Raw genomic sequence first — 16,511 nt, 5'->3', positions numbered from 1 at the left:
GAGAACTGTCTCTCTCAGAGCCCTGGGCACCACCACTTGCAACTGTGTCTCTCCAGTCGCCGGCTCTTTCCACCCCCCTGCAGTACACCATCACGCAGTCGCAGGGCTTGAAAAATTGACCAGAGTCCCTTTGTGGCTCGAGAACACATGGTAACCTCTCCCCAAGGTGGTCGCTGTTGGGATCCCACCCAAGCGAGCACTGGCCTTATGTTGACATCCTCTTCCTGTTTGCACCCCCACTCTGCTGAGTCCACAGCTGTCAGTCCATGGCCTGCTGGCGTGCCCACCGGTCCCACGGCAGCACATTTCACATCAGGTTGCAGCCGCTCTTCTTCCTGCGCCTCTCTTTTCTCACAGTAGTTGCAGCCATCAGCGCTGCAAGGCCGGCGTGAAAGCGCATCAGCATTTCCGTGGCATGCCCCCGGTCTGTGGACCACAGTGAAATCATACGCCTGTAGCTCCTCAATCCAGCGTGCCAGCTGGCCTTCTGGCTCCTTAAAAGACATGAGCCACTTTAAGGCAGAGTGGTCGGTCCGGACTGTGAAGTGGAGGGCCCCAAGGTAATATCTGAAATGTTGGATGGCACAGACCATAGCAAGCAGCTCCCGTCTCGTGACACAGTAGCTGCGTTCAGCCTTGTTAAACTGTCTGCTGTGATACGCCACCACTCTCTCTCCTTCAGGAGTTACTTGGGCCAGCACAGCACCTGCGCCTGCATTACTGGCGTTCATGTCGAGGATAAAAGGCAGGGTGGGGTCAGGCGGTGAGAGGACTGGGGCCTCCACGAGGGCTCTCTGCAGTGAAGTGAAAGCTGCATGGCACTCCTCTGTCCAATCAAACACCACCCCTTTTTGCAGCAGGCGGAACAGTGGTACAGCTATGCAGGAAAAACCCCTCACAAACTTTCTATAGTAGGAGGCCAGGCCCAGGAAGCTTTTCAGGTCCTGCACAGTGCTGGGGGTAGGCCAATCCTTCACCGTTTGCACTTTATCATCCATGGTGCCGACACCGCCACCCCCAAGCTTGTGCCCCAGAAATGTGACCTCCCGTTGCATGAAGGAGCATTTCTGTGGGTGCAGCTTTAGACCTGCTGCTGCCACTCTCTCCAGCACCCGCCTCAGAGCCTCGAGAGCCGCCTGGAAGGAGTCACCATGCACCAGTATGTCGTCCAGGTACACAACACACTCCTGCCGAGGGATACCCGCGAGTACCCTGTCCATTAGTCTCTCGAACGTGGCAGGAGCATTGCAGAGGCCAAACGGAAGGACTTTAAACTGCCACAAGCCCCCATTAGTGATGAAGGCAGTTTTGGCCCTAGCTTCAGGGCTTAGAGGGACCTGCCAATACCCGCTCCGCAGGTCCAAAGAGGAGCACCAGGCTGACCCTACCACCGTGTCGAGGGCCTCGTCGATGCGTGGAAGGGGGCAGGAGTCCTTTTTTGTCACTTTGTTGAGGGCCCTGAAGTCCACACAGAAACGCCACGCCTCCTTCTGCTTTTTGGGGACCATGACGATCGCCGAGGCCCAGGGGCTGGTGGAAGGCTCGATGATTCCCGCTCGCTGCATCTCTTGCAGGGCTTTGTCCTGCCTGGCCAGTGGGTGGCGTCGAGGTCTCATCCTAATCGGCCGTGCATCTCCTGTTTCGATGTAATGCTGGATGAGATCTGTGCGGCCCACATTGTCCTCCGACATTGAAAAACAGTCCTTGAACTCAAGAAGCAGCTGCCACAACAGATCTTGTTCGCTAGGAGTCAGACCACCACAGATTGTCTGCCAGACCTCCCTCACTGCCAAGACTCTTTCACGGTCGTCACATGGAGAGGCGTTTGTTACCTGTGTGTGTGGACTTGCAGCTGGCTGGACAGAGGCTGGGGATGGGTGCAACTCAGCAGCTGGCAGGGTGGAGGGCAGTGTGGGTAGCTCATTTGAAGGGATGCAGCTAGGGGCAGCATAATTTGTTGTCTCAGCCGTCAGTGTGGCAACCGTGTGGGTCGCAACACAGCCAGACTGGGGTGGCTGGCGCCACATCTGGATGACATGGCCATCAGGGAACGTGAGAGTTCCTCTCTTTGTGTTGATGACACAGTCCAAAGCCCCGAGAATATCCAGTCCCAGTGTACAGTCCTCCAGGTTAGCAACCCACACCGGGCAGCGGATAGACTTTTCCCCCAGCCCCAGAGTCACTATTGCTTCCCCAACCATGGGAGTTTGCTCCCCGGTGACTAGGGTTGGGTACCGAGAACCGGTGCCAGTCTGGCACCGGTTCCAACACGTCCGGTACCTACCGGACCGAAAAGCAACGCAGATTTCGGTGCCTGAGCCGATTTAAATACTTTTTTTTTTTACACTATTCTGTAAAGTTGCACGGTATATAGATACTAAAAAGGTAGCAAGGTGCCCGCACGCTAAAAACGATCATTAAAATAGCGCGGATCAGAGCACACTTGCTGCTCTGCTCTCTGTCCGCCTGCATGCAGAGCGGGGCTCGAGGGGGCGGGGCTTCCAGCGCTCACACACACACAGTGCGCGCACACAGAGATCGCTGGAGACACGAGCACGAGCTTTTGAACGTCCGTCCTCGGCTTGATGGAACAAATCTCTCCAGTTGACATTACTGATGACGTGTAGTCCAGTAAAGCAACAGTTTGTAGAATCCAACAGTTTCTGAGTTCTGTTGCACCAGTCCCATCAGGCCACGTTAAGTTAAAAGGTTTGAAGCTGTAGTTTGAAGTGTGTTTTGTATGTACTTATTTATTTATATCTATAGTATACTTTAAACAGTTAATAATATTGTTCAATTTGAAGAAAAAATAAATAAATAAATAAAAATATAAAAGTATCGGTTTAGCACCGGTATCGGAAAAAACCCAAACGATACCCATCCCTACCGGTGACTGACTGCAGTTTCACTATAGTGGGAAAAATATCAGTTCCATTTGTCACCACATGGGGCCTCACCAGGGTTGCTGATGAACCTGTGTCTACCAGTGCAGAGCAGCATGTCCCTCCAATGGTGAGCGGTGCATACCAACAGTCTCCTATCCAGGATCGACCCAGCACCACAAGTCGCTCTAGTTGACCATCAAAATCCTCCGGTGGTCTGGTTGCCCCTATTTGGTCAGACGGCTGCGTAGCTTCGTTAATTAGAGGGGGCTGGGACAGCGTTCCCGGCTCGTTGCCCTTGTTCGCGGTGGAACGGGGGCAGTGTCGGACCAGGTGGCCAGGCTGGCCACACCCCCAGCAGACTCTTGGTCTTGGCTTGTCTTGCCTCTCATCTCTCAAAGTGGCAGCCCTCACCAGCTGGGTTCGCTCCCCCACCCAGGCAGGCTGCGCCAACTCCCTTTCCGTCTCACAAGCAGCGCTCCCCTTTGGTGCTTTTTCAACCACTTTACCCATGGCGCTAGCACACAGCATCTCTCTCTCCGTTGCTGACTCCAAAGCCTCCTGGAGAGACCCAGGGTGAGCAAGTAGTGTCTGGATGTGCAGGTCAGCTGGCAGCAGGGCCTGGAGGAAATGGTCTCTAGCTAGCTCGCTCTGAATGGACGGGGGCATGTGGGCGTAGGTGCGGTGAACAAGCCCCTCAATGTCATTAGCGAGCTCCCTTAGCGGCTGCCATTTCCCTCACCGGCGCGGCCCGAGTGGCCAAAGCCAGCCTCCACAGCCATCCTTGTGGTAATTTATTTTACCCGCTATCGGTGCTCCGTCGTCTGCCAAGCCCCGGCTGCGCCGTCCCATTCTCGTTCGTCACTTTCTCCTTCCCGTTTAATCTTGAGACGACTCCCCGACGTCATGTTTCTCACCGTTGACGAGCGTTAGCCACTTAGCTTCTCTGCTGCTAACTCGCGTGGCGATGTTGATGATGGCGAAAGTTTTACTTCTGACACCAAATGTAGCGACCCTGGATCAGGAAAGCTACGAGGTGTATAGGGTGTTTAGGGGAACATAGAACAGGCTACTGTTGGCCGTAGCCTACGCCAAAACAACAGCAAAACCCCGTGAAAGCCTCTCAACCAGCTTCACGTCTCCTCCGGGTCATAGACTCTGCTCCGAACGGCTCGTAACACAACACCACACAACACAACAACATCCTCGCTCTCCAATCACAGACACGCTTCACAGCTACCAGCTCATGAGACGTTCACTGACATCCTGAACATAACATTTATAACACAACATTTCCCTCAGTCCGTTACAATATAATGTGTGCTCAATGAATTAGTGAATTATAATAAAGGATTGTTCAACTTTATTGTTCAACTTTATTTTTGAACTAGTGAATTGTAATATCAACTTTATCTCACAATCTTATGACAGTCTTATGTGGCAGTCACATTTTGAGAATCATTTCTCCCCAACTGAGTAACCTGATATGAAAGAAAGGAGGAAGGAAAAAAAAAGAAAAAAAACTAGCTGGAGTACAGTTAACCTGCACTCCAACACGGCCTAACACAGCTGTAGTGCAGCCACCAGGACCACTGATCGCACTTGCATCCCGCGCACATGTCTGATTTTGCAGGACCTCCGATATACCGGACAGGTACCTGGGTTTCGAACCCGGAGCTCTCGTGGGTCAAGCGGACCATGTATCCATTTAACCACCGTGTTAGACAAATATATATACGTAGATGTTCATATTTATCTTAGTTTTAGTGGTTTTGTTAAAACCCCTTGTTGACGGTTGTCGCGAATTTGCATCAAACCTCTTCCGGTCTTAATGCAGCCAAGGTGACGTGCGTATCCCTCTATCGCCTGTTGCTGCATTGTTTACACATACCAAGGATCGTATTGGATGAATTTTGCCGGCATTTTGTGGGCGGAGCGGAAACTACATCCGGTTGACGAAACCGGAAGTCAAGTCCTCAGACCTCATGGATTTTCGCGACAGAATCCGGTGTCATCCTCAAAATATATATATATATATATATATATATATATATATATATATATATATATATATATATATATATATATATATATATTATATTATTATTATTTGATATATATATATATATATATATATATATATATATATATATATATATATATATATATATATAAATGCAATGTCTGCCCTTTATTTTTTGGCAGAACAAAATGGACACAACCACTTTCTATGGGAAGCGAGCTGGTGGACTTCAAATCAGGCTTCCACTGAGTTTTGTTTTGTATTTACTGTATTCACATATTAAAAATGTAATACAAAGTGCAATGTTAAAAATTCAATGTTTCAAACTGCTTTTGATAAATAATCTACATACCTGACATTGGAAAATGTGTTCATTTACTACTATGCCCAATTATACCTAATGTGCCTAATGTCGCTAATTTGCATCATACCTAAATTTTCATCTATTCTATGTGCTATATTAAAATTTACAATCTCCACTTAATTTAGCATCTGTATGAAAGCAAAAAACACAAATAATTGTTTTATATAATTGCAAATAAATTCAGTCAATAAGGGGTTAAAGGATTGTTCAACTTTAATTATAACTTTTTATATTTTATTGTATACTATTTATATTTAAATTAGAACTTTTCCAAATGATAAATTAACATTCATTATCTTCCTATCTGTCAACCATTTGGACTTTTTCTCCCCTCACAACCTATATTAAGATGTTTTGCCTTTTTGTTGTTTTGTTTGTGCAAAACAAACAAAAAGAAAAACAGTGCACCAGAGAAGAGTGACGCAAGATTATATCATTGTTTGCTATACAGGAGAAGGCATTGGAGGTCTGGTTTGAATTGGTCCTCACCTCAGATTTCACAATGCATTGGTGTAACTTTGCCGCAAATTGGCTACATGACAAGGGTCGGGGTGGATTACCAACCTGGCGAAGTGTGCAAACTGCTTAAGGTTTACAGACCTATTCTGCGTTTCAGTTGGTTTTGTGGTAATTTGGTTTATTACTTTTGTTTAGGAATATACCACTAAAGTACAATATCATGCATGATGTGTTGTGGATCATTTCAAACTCAAGCTTAAACAGTTTTTATAGAGGGATCAATCATGTGGGCATTCATGAGTCATTTTCATTGGGTTATTGCACTTTTATTGTATTTCTCTTTGTGCACTGTGCTGTTTTGTATGTGTATATGAATATTTACATTCATCAATTACAACATATCCTTGAATAAATAATTACAGCAATATGTCTTATCTGAATTGAGAAATACACCAGCAATAGAAAATGTCAAGTCAAATAATAGTTTAAGTAATGTTTTATTAATTCAGCAAAAACAGAAACTGCAAAAAGAGATATTATCAATCAATATTGAGCATTTAAAAACCTCAAAGCTTTTCTCAAGTAAAAAGCAGAGGGGCCTCGTGGGTACAAAATAGACAAGAGCCCACAGAAATATGAATCCATAAAGGTGACACATAACAAAAACAACAAAGTGTAAGCTATTTGGATAGTTGTGAAAGCCATGCAGAGGGGGGGGGGGATCTGTTACATTCAGGAAGCTGGAAGCAGGTGAACTGAGGCACATTTTATACATTTCTTCGAATACTTAAAAAAAAATGAACTTAGGCTCAGTAACCACATGTGTTACAGTATGCTTGTTTTTTTTGTCAATGATGTTATTGCTGGCTTAGGTTACCTGGAGAGGAAACTGTATGAAGCAAAAAGGGATAATTAAACATGTGCAGGTCAAATCTAGACTCGTGTTTTATTAGTTTGACTGCAGCACAGCTTCTATCCATTTCTATAAAGAGATAAATGCTCTGGATCAGAACATGGACGGTTTTGCACTTCACTTGAACACTTTTATCAGTTAGTCCAGCAGTACAGCTTAAGTATGATTAGTACCTTAGAAACCTGGACATTACTGTATTTCTTTATTACTGCATCATTTAAATGCCGTTTCCATATCCTCACTAGCAGCTTTTTAGTTTGAGGAGTGAAGTGAATGTCAGATGCGCTTGACTGAGAAAGCCTGATGCACACGCCTACAGCCTACATCTGCTCATAACTCTGACTGTATCTTCTCCCTGGTTCCGTTACCTTGACAGGGAGACTTCGCATGTCAGAATAAATACCATTCTGAGGGTCTGCTGTCTTCCACGCTGGATAGAAAAGTAATTCAAAATACATGGTTATTTGGTTAGCATTGAGGAGTTTTGAGTACAAATCACTTCCTATAAAGGTTGTGAAGCATCCACTTTCTCCAAAATATAGGCTACTGTTGTTAGCATTCTAGCTTTCTGTGGCTAACAATTAAGTGAGCAAAATTGTGACAGATATCTGACTCTCTACTACGGAGAGGATAGTATCTTTTCGCCAAATGTAAAGCAGATGATGACCTTGGTATCAGGATAGGAAACCATTTGAAGTAAACAAGAGCATAAACTGTTCTGATAGAGCATTCCACATTTAAACGAAATACAACCCACTCCAAATAAACAGAAATTGTATCCGAACATTCAGCAAAGAATACTTAAACACAATACCATTATCAATGTATACATATATACTATATCATTAAATATAACAACAGTTGTATACAAGTTTACAAGGCATGTAGCCGTGATGGAGCTCATAAGTCACTGCAGGACTGATATAAAATCCTCATGGTTCACCAGCTCGCATAATTGTACTGATTGTTTTCGGTTTATACATTGAGAGAAATTTGGAAAAAGCATTGTCCGTGTCATTATCATTATTCGGTAAACATCACCATTGGAAGACTGTCTGACATTTTGAAAGATTTGCTGACTGACTGACAGCAAGGGATCTTTACAAACACAAATCTAACGCACACTTAAAACCAGCTAAGTGATCTCTCCCCATGTGTTACTGTTATGCAGTCTAACATAGCCTTTATAACTCTTGTTATAGTCAGATAGGCAGATGTTTGTGTCACAGAATGAGTAGCTATCGAGTCAAGGTCTGACCCACCTTTAAGGTGCCAAATGACCGCAAACCACTAATACCATAATCATCAATTAGAAAAGTATTTCTAAATATTCTCACGTCGAACAAATCCTAGATATTTGCAATGCTAAGCATGGTTAATTATGTTGAATCCAAATGCTTTCTGAGCTCGTATTGCAAAGCTACAGGATTGTTGGATTAGTCGCCGTGTGTAGCGTGTCATTGCAATAGTGACATAACGACTGCTAACACTGAGGTCTAATGCTGAAGCAGCATATTCAACCACGAAAACCCCTAAAGCACTATAGCATTTGGAAGTGCTACCCATCATGAGCGCCACACTGTGGTGGACTTGAAGTTGAACATCAAGAGTTGGGAGTCTGTGGTGGTGGAGTCCTGTGCTCTGGAAGCCTGGGCACCATTCGGTTAATATTCGGCTGTTTGCTTTCTTCTCTCCATCCTCCCTCCTTTCCTCTCTTCCCTTCTGCTTTCTCCTTATTCTGCCTGGACAGTTTCAGCGCTCGGGATATGAACACGTCCAGGTCGAACAGCCGCTCTTTTTGCTTGACAGGAAGTGACTCCACCAAGGAGTCGTCATTTACTGGCTGAGAAATGGAGGAAGTCGAGGAAAGGGGTTGAGACTTACAGGGACACATGACAGGCTGAAGTGGGCTCAGTCTGTCTTCGTCATATTCATCTGACGGTTGCCGCACAACTTCCGTGTAGTGGAAGACTGGAGTTGGGAGGTCAGTTGGGGAGAGAGGGAGAGGAGGTGAAGCAGGAGAGGGAACGCGGCTCCAAAGAAGGACTGGGACTGGGTGAGTGCAGGCGAGACTGGGTGCTCTCAACCCAGCGAGAGATCTCCTGGAATAAATTCCCCGTCTCTTCCTCTTCTATTTCCTCCTCCTTCATCTCTCCCAGGTCGTCCACGCTGCTACCAATGGACTCAGCAGGCACAGGGAGGCTGCCAGTGTTACGCTTCCACTGAGAAAGATCCAGGATCAGCTTAGGCTCCGAGTAGTGTTGAGGCTTGCCCTCCCTCCAGGCAATTTTGTCTTAGATACGAAGGAGAGCCCACTTTGTAGACACAGGAGTGGCCACAGTCCAGTTCCCCGTACGCCAAACCACAGGCGCGTTCCAGAGAGGAGTGAGAGTTTTCCAGGAAGCGTTCAGCTGAGCTGCTGTGGGAATACTTACGTGGGTCGACCTGTAGTGGGGATGGAGAAAGTGAAAAAAAGGTGAGGAGGACATATGCATGTTGTGTGTTTAAGTGCTTTGACTCGTTCTAGTTTGTTACTAGTATAGAATAAGTATTCTTTATGTAACCCAGTGGTAAGGGTGTTGTCATCGCTGGGGCCACTAGAGGGCACTGTGTTTCTCAGGGAGCCAGCGAGACGTCAGGAACAAACAGGAAGTGAAATCATTTACTTCCGGTGTAGCGCTCGTGGCTTTCCAGGTCGGTGAATATGTTTAAGATTATATTTCTGTACAAAATGTTCACAATATGATGGTATGGATGTCCGGAAATGTATTTTAGTGTCGCTAAATGCGCCGATGGACTCAAATTGGTCCGATGTTTCCAGATTTGATCTACATGTGCTGTACGGGATGAATGCCTATAGCGCCACTGTGCACGTGAGCTAGGCCGAGATAGTATTTAGTGAGTATATTGTCATGTACTGCATCATTTCTGATTGTTAATGGACCAACTGTTTCCTTGTGTTTGAGTTAACTGTGTGGTATTGTTTTTGTATTTTATTTGGTTTACAGAGGAGTTGCCACTGCAGTTATTTTTGTACGTTATTCATGCACTTTATTTTATACACGTGATGTATGCACTTTGAGTTAGTGGAAGTTGCCACGTATCAGGAACTCTAATACCAATTGAACATACCAAATGAATGTAATACTGGTCTATTCTTCCAAGAGCCGTCGAGAAATAAAGAACCCCAAATATAACTCTGTGTATGGTGTTATTCCAATATTCACCTGCCTACATTTATATTAAAAAAAGATAATGATTAGGTAAATCAATCGATATAGGGGGAAATAACAAAGCTTATTATCCAACCTGCGCCTCCTCTAACAGTGCGGTGGAACTGGCCCGGGCGTCTCTCTGCACCTCCTCATCCTATGTCGTGTCTCCCAGGTCAGAAGTCATGTGGCCAGGGGGCATGCAGTGACACCTCCCGCCTGACTGCTGCCAGGACACATCTGTTGAGGAGCTGTTCTCGTACCTGCAGACGGGCAGAAATTAAGTATTAATAATAATCTTATAATAACTGGGATGTGCAGTTTATTCAATCGAATATGATTATTTACTGTATAATAGGTGTCTCATTGTGCTTTGCGAGACTTTTCTGTTCCAGCAAACAACAACAATCTACACACCTCTCCCAGTGGATGCTGGAGGCCTGACTGTTGCTGAGGCACTGCTCGGTGACGAGGCTGTCCTCCAGTTCGTCCTCGATGCGGAAGGGATGCGATGAGGTGGGTTCGTCCTCCGGACAGGAGTACTGCCGGAGGAACGGGTGGGATAGCGCCGCTTCAGCTGTCAGCCGATCCATGGGGTTAAAAGTCAAGATGCGCTCAAGGAAGACCACAGCTGAGAGGAGAAGGAAAAAGGGATCAGTGGGGGAGAAAGAGGAGGAGGAGACAAAATGTGTGTCCATGAAGTAATAATGCACCATCTTCTCTCAGTGCTAAATTATATGTGTTAGACCTCCAAACCTCTCCAGCGTAGCCTATCATCTCTTTATCGTTCACAGCTAAAAGAAGCTGCTGTCTTCTGTATCTTTTTCACTCTTATTGTTCTATTTCATACTGCTTGAAATGACTCTTTTTACCACTCAAGTCCCTCTGCTCACCCTGAGCATCCACTTCAGGAAGCAATTCAGAAAAGGGCTTCTTGACTTTCCATCCATGACTGACATATGAAGGCATCACCTGGAAAAAGGATGACAGCGTGGGTTGAAATATGTGCAGAATTCTGCTGTCTTTTTTTCTTTTTTGTACATTTCAAGACACTCCACTTTAGTTTACTTGAATATGCTCACTATAAATGGTTTTCAATTTAAACTAGAAATAACCACTCTAAGACCCATTATAACAGCAATTTACATTTTAATTCCAGTGCTTGAAATCACATAAATAGTCCCCTCTGGCATCTTATTTTTTTCCCTCCTCCATTTGATCATTGATCTGTTGAAGAGGTAATCCTCCCTGATTAAAATACTTGTAGAATATCAAAGGTTGAAATTTCAGAATTTTTGCTTTGGCCCTGGTTTTAAAGGACTTCTATTGTCCAGCCCAAACAGCTTTTGGCCTTCCTTAAAGTCAAGACCTGACCCAGAGGAAATGCAACTGAACCTGTAAGCAAGTTATGTGGGGAACAGCAACGTGACCGTTGTCACATGCAGTTTCTAATTTAGATTTTTGTAGTTTAGTGGCCGAATCATGCCACAGCTAATAGTGCTTGTAACCACCATTATTTGTTTACGTCAATCTCTGTGTTGAATCACGATGCGCAACGAAGATAGTTTATAAATTATCACTGACCTTAAAGAGTTCCTAGCAAACCATGGATGTGATTTTTACATTCGCCTGAACTTGGAAAACAACAGTTTAAGAGGTCACACTGTGGTGTGATCATGCACCGACTTTCTTTGACCAGAATATCTGATGAAAGAAAGTACAAGCAGAGCCAGCTGAGTCTTGGCTTACAACGACATGTCCAGGAAACACTGCCTTGAAAGCCGCATCAAAGCTGTACCAAAGTGTAAGACCTTATGAACAGCGCCAACAATCAACACATTTGAATGCTCTGTTGATTTGATATTTTTTTTTTGTCATATTAACGTCTACTTCTGCTTCCATCTCGTTTCTAGAACACATGGAGCCTGAGGGAATGAATTAGAAATAAAAGCACGTCTCATACGAATATTAGGTACTAGTAAATGTTTTAATACTCATGAGGAAAACAGGATACAAAGTATTGCATTACTGTTTCTGGAAGTACTCTTAATATAGAAATAATGTGTGCAAACAGTGTCTGCATTTAAAGAAGTGGAAAGACAGAAAGCCATTGCTCTTGTACTACTACAGTCTAACAAGCAACCAATCACACCAACACACACAGATTCATGTGCAAGCTTTCTATGGTCTATGAGGGGAAGTTTACCAGTAGAGTATACTGGTGTGAAGCAACAGCTTCAGTACTGGAGTACAAGTAGTTATGTTCCCTCAAGGTGACTGTGGGTGCAGCTTCACTCGCAGTTGTTTCAAGGACTTGTCCATCTATTTGTTTCTCTCATTATTAACATTGTTGAGTATCAACGCCCATTTGCAGCAGTTAGATTCAGGCAACACCTGACACTGCTGCGTACTAACATCCGGACAGAAAACCCGTTGGTCTTATCAGTTATGTCTCATGTCCATGTTCTCATTGCGCTTACTGCACAACTCAAAGGGATTAAATACATATTTACATCTTCAGTTTGGAGATGCTGGTAGGAGGGAATGTTACTGCTAACTGTGAGCACAACAACTCAATACGTATGTACGACAACAACAACAACTGTAAGCTAGCCTGATTAATATTAGCCTCCAGTACCTGCTAAAAGACGCTAGCTTACAACTAAAACGGACCGAGCCGTGTCGTTATCCGAGCACCGGTTCAGGTTCACCGTTTGTTAAACGCAGACAGTAACGTTACACCGGATGATAGCCTGATGATTTGCATGCTGTCATTCATCCGGACCTCCCCTAACCCACTCACGCTCATTGCCCGCTCAGAAACGGAAAGTTTCTTAAGTGTTTTAAGAGAACAGCGACTCGGCTTACCTGCTTCTTAAGTAATATGATACTGCAGTCACTCCCGTGGCATAGGTTTCTGTTAATAAAGCATATTTCTCCAGGGGGCTTGCTGAATAAATGCTGTCGTCTGACCGCTTGGTTTGTCCTTTAACGGCTGCCAGAGACGCAGCAGGGTGAGTGAGGAGGCGCATAACGCCGTGTCGAGGAACTTGGCCGCTCGTCCAATCACAGGCTGGGATTCTCTTTCTGGTTACCGTAAAGACGGAAACAAGAGCACGCCGTCGTAACTACTGTAAACGACAGTCATTTCATTTTTTAAGGACATGAGCGTTTTTAGGATTTATTCTTGATATAAATCATGTTTTGTCTTTTTGCATGTTTTTCTTTGCACCTGTCTGTCTGAAGTGTTTTATTCAGCGGTATTGTTTATATAGTTGAGATAGAATATGGGTTGAAATCCACACAGCCCGAGGATACAGAGAGATCTCTCGTGGCGATGGCACCCAACACAGCACTGTGTTGTTGTTGTTTTTACGATATCCGATATGCTCAGTTGATATATATATATTTCTTTTATTTAGATATAAAAAATGTTGTTGTGCTATGGACTGAATTCTCTGCAGGCTTAATAAAGTTGCATATAATGTGTGCTCAATTAATTAGTGAATTATAATAAAGGATTGTTCAACTTCATTATCAAACTAGTGAATTATAGTATCAACTTTATCTCCAAATCTTATGAACCTCTCTTAATTGCATGCATTATGACAATTGTTTCTCCTTAACTGAGCAACCGATATGAAAGAAAGGAAGGAAAAAAAAAAAAAAAAAATTCTAGCTGGAGTACAGTTAACCTGCACTCCAACACGGCCTAACACAGCTGTAGTGCAGCCACCAGGACCACTGATCGCACTTGCATCCCGCGCACATGTCTGATTTTGCAGGACCTCCGATATACCGGACAGGTACCTGGGTTTCGAACCCGGAGCTCTCGTGGGTCAAGCGGACCATGTATCCATTTAACCACCGTGTTAGACAAATATATATACGTAGATGTTCATATTTATCTTAGTTTTAGTGGTTTTGTTAAAACCCCTTGTTGACGGTTGTCGCGAATTTGCATCAAACCTCTTCCGGTCTTAATGCAGCCAAGGTGACGTGCGTATCCCTCTATCGCCTGTTGCTGCATTGTTTACACATACCAAGGATCGTATTGGATGAATTTTGCCGGCATTTTGTGGGCGGAGCGGAAACTACATCCGGTTGACGAAACCGGAAGTCAAGTCCTCAGACCTCATGGATTTTCGCGACAGAATCCGGTGTCATCCTTTAAAATATATATATATATATATATATATATATATATATATATATATATATATATATATATATATATATATATATATATATATATATAAATGCAATGTCTGCCCTTTATTTTTTGGCAGAACAAAATGGACACAACCACTTTCTATGGGAAGCGAGCTGGTGGACTTCAAATCAGGCTTCCACTGAGTTTTGTTTTGTATTTACTGTATTCACATATTAAAAATGTAATACAAAGTGCAATGTTAAAAATTCAATGTTTCAAACTGCGTTTGATAAATAATCTACATACCTGACATTGGAAAATGTGTTCATTTACTATTATGCCCAATTATACCTAATGTGCTTAATGTCGCTAATTTGCATCATACCTAAATTTTCATCTATTCTATGTGCTATATTAAAATTTACAATCTCCACTTAATTTAGCATCTGTATGAAAGCAACAAACACAAATAATTGCAAATAAATTCAGTCAATAAGGGGTTAAAGGATTGTTCAACTTTAATTATAACTTTTTATATTTTATTGTATACTATTTAAATTATAACTTTTACAAATGATAAATTAACATTCATTATCCTCCTATCTGTCAACAATTTGGACTTTTTCTCCCCTCACAAGCTATATTAAGATATTTTGCCTTTTTGTTCTTTTATTTGTGCAAAACAAACAAAAAGAAAAACAGTGCACCAAAGAAGAGTGACGCAAGATTATATCATTGTTTGCTATACAGGAGAAGGCATTGGAGGTCTGGTTTGAATTGGTCCTCACCTCAGATTTCACAATGCATTGGTGTAACTTTGCCGCAAATTGGCTACATGACAAGGGTCGGGGTTGGATTGCCAACCTGGCGAAGTGTGCAAACTGCTTAAGGTTTACAGACCTATTCTGCGTTTCAGTTGGTTTTGTGGTAATTTGGTTTATTACTTTTGTTTAGAAATATACCACTAAAGTACAATATCATGCATGATGTGTTGTGGATCATTTCAAACTCAAGCTTAAACAGTTTTTATAGAGGGATCAATCATGTGGGCATTCATGAGTCATTTTCATTCAGTTATTGCACTTTTATTGTATTTCTCTTTGTGCACTGTGCTGTTTTGTATGTGTATATGAATATTTACATTTATCAATTACAACATATCCTTGAATAAATAATTACAGCAATATGTCTTATCTGAATTGAGAAATACACCAGCAATAGAGAATGTGAAGTCAAATAATAGTTTAAGTAATGTTTTATTAATTCTTCAGCAAAAACAGAAACTGCAAAAAGAGATATTATCAATCAATATATTGTATACCTTAGAGGTATACAATATTAATACAAATCAGTAGGGCTGCAACTAACGATTATTTTAATAATCGATTAATCGGTTGATTATTTTTTCGATTAATCGATGAATCGGATAAAAAAATGTTTTTATCAAAAAAGCGTTCATTTCCAACCCTTTATTCAAAAACAGAAGTAACATTGCAAAACATGTTCAGAAAGTGCACAAACAGGTTGCTCCTTGAACATCCCTGAGCTGTTAATTAAAACAACAAAATGGACTAACACTAAAAACATACACATCTATGCTTTACATCTGCCAAATGTGAGCCCTTTTTACTGTAATTGATCCCTCCAGAGGCTGCATTTAGCATACCCTGCTTTATCAATATGTATGAAATACTGGGACAGTAGGAAGCTGTACTGCTACGTATAGAGCGTCCTCTTCCTTAAACTCTTTCATTCTGGGTCTCTTATGACCACGACGTCACGTTGTTGGCTAAGCCCAACTACGTGATTTGCTTCATTCTACTTTGAGTAAAAAAAAAAAAAAAACCTGCAGCCAGATCCGCCGGTGTGCCGGTTTAACGTTAACGAGTGACAGCGTGAACTGAACCAGACCGGAGAGTGACGGCATGTTTCATCACGTTACGTTTTTTTACAAGCAAGACTGAACTGTAACGGAACATAACAGAACTTTAACGACAATACACAACCCAAACACGTTAGCAAACGCGATAGCAAGCTGACTAGCTTCCATTAAAAACAAGTTTGAGGAACATGAAGACGCTGATTGGCCAAGACTCGACTTGTCAAAGATCTTCTATTTTTGAGAACATCACGACCTCAGCTTTTCTCGTGTCTCACTCCAATCTCAGAAACGCTGGCCGGCCAGTTGCTCTGCTCCGCGCCTTATTACCCGGCGTAATAATCGCGCGACACAACGAATCGATAATGAAATTCGTTGCCAACACTTTTGATAATCAATTTTTATCGATTTTATCGATTCGTTGTTGCAGCCCTACAAATCAGCATTGACAACATTGGAGTTTCATTTGTCACTGAGAAAAAAACTGTATTTCTGAATGTGCTAGTAACTCTAATGCGCTTCATGTCTATTGTGAATATAAAAGAATATACCTGGCTTTGCTATCGTAGCAAATATGGCTCATCCTATGTTGTGATGATCTGCTCACAACCGGTGTATGTTACCTA

The 16,511-nt window shown here is 43.0% G+C and overlaps 1 pseudogene across 1 annotated transcript; it reads right to left on the bottom strand.

Annotated features, from left to right (window-relative positions):
* Positions 1–8,244: 8,244 nt before the first annotated feature.
* LOC306740627 (mitogen-activated protein kinase 4-like) lies at positions 8,245–13,705 on the bottom strand (annotated as a pseudogene). The gene is made up of 5 exons: positions 13,664–13,705; positions 10,747–10,825; positions 10,271–10,484; positions 9,951–10,116; positions 8,245–9,086 (listed from the first exon to the last, which is right to left on the bottom strand). The product of its transcript is annotated as a mitogen-activated protein kinase 4-like (transcript).
* Between the last annotated feature and the right edge of the window lie 2,806 nt (positions 13,706–16,511).

This window comes from Taurulus bubalis (assembly GCF_910589615.1).
Source record: "Taurulus bubalis genome assembly, chromosome: 8".
In the NCBI taxonomy this organism is placed as follows: Eukaryota; Metazoa; Chordata; class Actinopteri; order Perciformes; family Cottidae; genus Taurulus; species Taurulus bubalis.
The sequence above is the reverse complement of the archived record's forward strand: the minus strand, read 5'-3'. Positions and strand labels throughout refer to the sequence as shown.